The sequence below is a fragment of the Octodon degus genome, unplaced genomic scaffold, assembly GCF_000260255.1.
Source record: "Octodon degus isolate 3935 unplaced genomic scaffold, OctDeg1.0 scaffold00018, whole genome shotgun sequence".
Lineage (NCBI taxonomy): Eukaryota > Metazoa > Chordata > Mammalia > Rodentia > Octodontidae > Octodon > Octodon degus.
The window spans coordinates 24206023-24211440 of record NW_004524594.1 but is presented as its reverse complement, the minus strand read 5'-3'; the positions used below and the strand labels follow the sequence as shown (position 1 = coordinate 24211440).

The 5418-nt window shown below is 39.3% G+C and overlaps 1 pseudogene across 1 annotated transcript; it reads left to right on the top strand.

The window, feature by feature from the left end:
- Positions 1–1497: 1497 nt before the first annotated feature.
- LOC101577109 lies at positions 1498–3766 on the top strand (annotated as a pseudogene). The gene has a single exon (XR_192406.2). The product of XR_192406.2 is annotated as a cyclin-I pseudogene (transcript).
- The last annotated feature ends 1652 nt before the right edge of the window (positions 3767–5418 follow it).

Here is a 5418-nt window from a genome sequence, read left to right as displayed (position 1 = left end):
GGAATCTGTCCATTCCATCTGTGGCTTCTATTCTGTGAGCATAAAGATTCTCAAAGTAGCTATTGATAATCTTCTGAATTTCCACTAGGTCTGTAACAGTTACACCCTTTTCATTCTTTTTTGCTTGTATTTGAATTTTTTCTTTCTTCTTTTTGATGACGTTGGTGAGGGGCTTATCAATTTTATTTAATCTTTCAAAGAACCAGCTTTTTGATTCGTTAATTCTTTGAACTGTTTTCTTCATCTCAATTCAATTAATTTCTGCTCTAATCTTTATGATTTCTTCCTGTCTTTGGGCTCTGGATTTGGTTTGCTCTTCCTTTTCTAGATGTTGGAGGTTCAACATTAGGGTGTTTATTTGTTCCCATTCTGTTTTCCTAATGTGTGAGTTCACAGCTATGAATTTCCCTCTGAGAACTGCTTTCATCGCATCCCATAAATTCCGATAAGTTGCGGATGAATTTTCATTGAATTGTAGATATTGTTGAATTTCTTGTTTAATTTCATCTGTGACCCATTGGTTACTGAGTAGGGAGTCATTTAATTTCCATGTATTTAAGGATTTTTCTGGTTTCTTTTGTCATTTATTTCATTTCATTGCATTGTGTTAAGATAATATGCATAGGATAATTTCTGTTTTCTTGCATATACTTAAGCATGACCTATCTACTAGTATGTGATCTACTTTAGAAAATCATTGTGTGCAGCTGAAAAAAATGTATATTCCACTGTGGTTGGGTGGAACACTCTGTGTATGTCTACCAAGTTCATTTTTTTCAAGCTCTGGTTCAGTTGTGCTACTTCTTTGCTAATTTTTTGTCTGGTTGGTCTATCTATTTGGGATAAGGAGGTGTTATGGTCTCCTGTTAAGATTGTTGTATGGGATATTAGATCTTTCATGTCTGTTAAAGTTTGATATATTTGGGTGCTCCCATGTTTGGTGCATACATATTTATGATTGTTATTTCTTCCTCTTGAAATTTCCTCTAACTAGTATATAGTGGCCTTCTGTATTTCGTTTGATCATTCTTGGTTTGAAGTTGAGACTGTCTGAGATCAAGATTGCTACTCCCCCTCCTTCCCTCCCCAGCCTTCCTGCGGGGGCCGTGTCTTATTTTTCCCCTTTCCCCGCGCCCCTCCTTTTCTTTTCTTTTCCCCTCCCCCCCTTTCACCATTTCTCCTCAGAGGCTCTTCCCCTGGGCTGGGCTGAGCCAGTCTCAACCCCCGCCTCTCCCCTGTCCCCGCCACCCTATGGCGAGAGGGAGCCCCCTCTCCAAGGCTCCGGCGGCAGCGGCAGCAGCGGGACGGCAGGCTCAGGCCTGGTGTCTTCAGGGAACTGATTCGTTGACGACCCGGGCAGGAGCCTTGTGTCCCGCTGTGCACCGCGACCCCGGCTTGTCTCCCCTTCTCCCTCTTTGGCTGGTCTGGTCCTCTGCGCGCCCCAATGCCCGGTGGAAGGAAGGAGGAGGTAACACCCCAGATGCCCCTGCATCACCCCTGGGAGGCCTACAGCTCCACCAGGGAGGAAGAGGAGGAGGACACCAAAGAGGAGGTAGAGGTAGTTGCATCAAATTGGGTGACAGGCAGATCCAAAGGTTATCATGAAGTTTCCAGTCCCTTTGGAAAACCACAGATTGTCTTTTTTATTGGAAAAGTCAATCTCTAGGGAAGCCCAGATCTGGAAGGTGAATGTGCCGAAAATGCCTACAAATCAGAGTGTTTCTCCATCCCAGATAGATGAAGTAATTCATTGTCTAGCCAAACTCAAGTACCAATTCAACCTATACCCAGAAACATTTGCTTTGGCTAGCAGTCTTTTGGACAGGTTTTTAGCTACTGTAAAGGCCCACCCAAAATACTTGAGTTGTATTGCAATTAGTTGCTTTTTCCTGGCTGCCAGGACTGTTGAAGAGGATGAGAAAATTCCGGTACTAAAGGTATCGGCAAGAGGAAGTTTCTGTGGGTGTTCCTCTTCTGAGATTTTGAGAATGGAGAGAATTATTCCAGATAAATTGAATTGGAATCTTCACACAGCCACACCAATGGATTTTCTTCACATTTTCCATGCCATTGCAGTGTCAACTAGACCTCAGTTACTTTTCAGTTTGCCCACGTTGAGCCCATCTCAGCATTTGGCCAGCCTCATCAAACAGCTGCTTCACTGTATGGCCTGCAGCCAACTTCTGCAGTTTAAAGGATCCATGCTTGCCCTGGCCATGGTTAGCTTGGAAATGGAGAAGCTCATTCCTGATTGGCTTCCTCTTACAATTGAACTCCTTCAGAAAGCACAGATGGAGAGCTCCCAGTTGATCCACTGTTGAGAGCAGGTGGCACATCACCTTTCTACTCCACAGTCTTCCCTGCCTCTAAATTCCGTGTATGCCTACCATTCCCTCAAGCACACCCTGGTAACCTGTGACAAAGAAGTGTTCAGATTACATCCCTCCTCTGTCTCAGGCCCAGATATCTCCAAGGACAACAGCAAGCCAGAAGTGCCAGTCAGAGGTACAGCAGCCTTCTACCATTCTCTCCCAACTGCTGGTGGGTGCAAGCACGCCTCTGCTGAACGCAAAGTGGAGGAAATGGAAGCAGATGACTTCTATGATGGGATTAAACGACTCTATAATGAAGACAGTGCTGCAGAAAGTGTAGGTTCTGTGTTTGGCACTGATTTATCAAGGCAAGAGGGATATGCTTCCCCTTGTCACCTTTGCAGCCTGTTATTGTTATGTAGTTTCAACATGTGTTACCTTCCAGTGCAAACAAAGATTGCCTACTTTGGGAACAACCTGTAAAACTAGGAGAGGCTATGGAGGAATGTGTACTTTATCAGGCTGATTTGAAGTGAGCCAGAAAAAAACACACCCTCATTTACTTACACAATTAATTATAATTTAGCATTGTTTGAAAGCAAAAAATATTTACCAAAATATTTTTTGAAAGTAAATTTTTTGTAGTATGTCAATTTATGCTCTTTTGTGCTAAAATGTAGTTTGTTCCATTTCAAAAATTGTTTGAAAAATTCCAAAATTAACAGCTGTAAGCCCTTTCCCCCAGCCTTGTGATTTTTCTTTTTCTTTTGGTTTTTTATGGAATGCTTAATGAATTTTATGCTCATTGACCTATGTTTTCTACCTTCCACTGGATAGGTACTTCCCTCATCCCCCCCATAGCAAAATTAGTGTGACAGCCATGTTTATTCCATGATTTAGATTCCATTTAGTCTGGAAAATATACTTTGGAATTGTCCAGATGAATCAGAAGTGGTAAGAGAAAAAGTTCTCACATTATCACTTGATTTTGTGTTTGTCTCATTTTAGGTTTTAGAGTTTAAAAACAAAACAACCATATTTTATCTTAAACTTTAAAATAGCATATAACTAGAACACTTATGATTTCTTAAAAGCATTTTTGACATTTGTATAAAGGGATTTGTGACAAAATTAATATATCCAAGTGCTCACCAAAGAAATGTAACAGAATTAGATTTTTGTAACTGATCTGTTTCCACTCATTTATAATCAGTAGGAGACTGTCTAGATGTTGGGGCAGCTCTGTGATTTGCATAACATGTAATTCAGTACCCTCCTTTCTGTTAGGATGTTAAGATTTTTCTGATAAAGATTATGCCCCATCTCCCAACCTACCCATGCTTCTCGTAATGACTATTGGATCTTGGGCTCCCTTTGTAGTCTGAGGAAGGTATTGTAGTCAGAGCCATGCACTGATGATAAAAGCCTCTGGTAGCAATAAAAAGTTGTCCTAAAAAAAAAAAGATTTCTATCCCTGCTTTTTTCTAAGTTCTGGGGCATGTAGTATTGTTTTCCATCCTTTGATTTTCAGCTTGTGAGTTTCTTTATGCGTTAAATGTGTTTCTTGTATACAACATATTGTTGGGTTTTGTTTCCTAATCCACTGTGCCAATCTATTTCTCTTAATTGGTGAATTGAGTCGATTTACATTGATGGTTATTATTGAGATGCGTTGACTTATGATTGACATGTTATTTGAATGCTGTTTTGTAACCGTATTTTCTCCTGTGTTTAATTATTTGTCCTGTTTAGTGGGTTTCTTCTGTTCTCATTGGTGGAGTTCTGATCATTTTGGTCCCTCTCTAGAACATCTTTCAGTAGCCTGTGTAGGATTGCTTTTGCCATCATGAAATTCTTTAGTTGTTCTTTGTCATGAAAGTATTTCACTTCTCCATCAAACTTGAAAGAGAGTTTTGCAGGTTATAGTAGTCTGGGTTAGAATTTGTTTTTGTAGAGGATTTGAAGTACTCTGCTCCATGCTCTTCTTGGCTTCATGGTTTGTGGAGAGAAGTTAGCCATAATTCTGGTGAGTTTTCCTTTGAATGTGATCTGCTTCTTTTCTCTAGTGGCTTCCAGTATGATATTCTTGTGTTGGATTTCTGGGATCTTGACTATTATATGTCTTGGTGGGTTTTTAATTGAGTTGAAGTCATTTGGAGTTCTGTATGCTTCAGTTACATGAGTATCAGATTGTTGCCTCATATTTGGGAAGTTTTCTGCTATTACTTCTGCCTGTATTCTTTTTATATCTTTTGTATTGACTCCTTCATTCTCATTGATGCCTATTAGTCTCACATTGTTCATCTTTGCATCGTCTTGCAGGTGATGAATTATTTTTTCCTGCATCCTAGTTGTTTTTAAGAGATCCTTTCTTACATTTTCACTAGCTTTACCAGAATCTTCAAGATCTGAAACTCTATCTTCACTTTCGCTCAAATGGTTTTCAGGCTTTTAATTGAGATTTTAAGGTCCTTTACATCTCTTTGACTCTGCTTCGTGCAATCTATTTCTTTCCTGTATTCCTCATTCAAGGAGTCCATCTTTTTTTAATCTCCTTTATGTTTTTTATCATTGTCTTCTTTAGAAGTAGTTATTAATTCTTTTTTTAAAAGAATTACATTTTTATTTTATTTTGTTGAAAAACAAATATCAATGAGACAGCTTCCAAGCTGATTATGGCGCCAACATTTTCAATAATTAATGCATTGCACATTGTTATCTTCTCAGTGGTCATCCACAGCACAAGAAGCAGCCAGGACATCCCATCCAAACACTCTTACTAAAAATCCATCCTCTCACTGAACCAAGTGAAAGCAACCATACATTTATCCTAACTATTCTGCATATACAAATACAAAATGGTCCTTCCTCTGTATCCCCCATCTCCCATTCAGTACTGTCAGAGATAGGTATTCTATTGGCATTTAAATATTATAGGTTCTTGAATTCAGCAAAACAATCCAACACAGTCCAGCAGTCCACAATTGTAGTGGGTTATCCGCAGTTGTTGACGAGAGCCTTTAACAGCTTAGCATATTAATATGGCTTTACTTTACTTTATTTTAAGTTTTTCTTAACTATATTTGATGTTTTTATTTTTTTATTT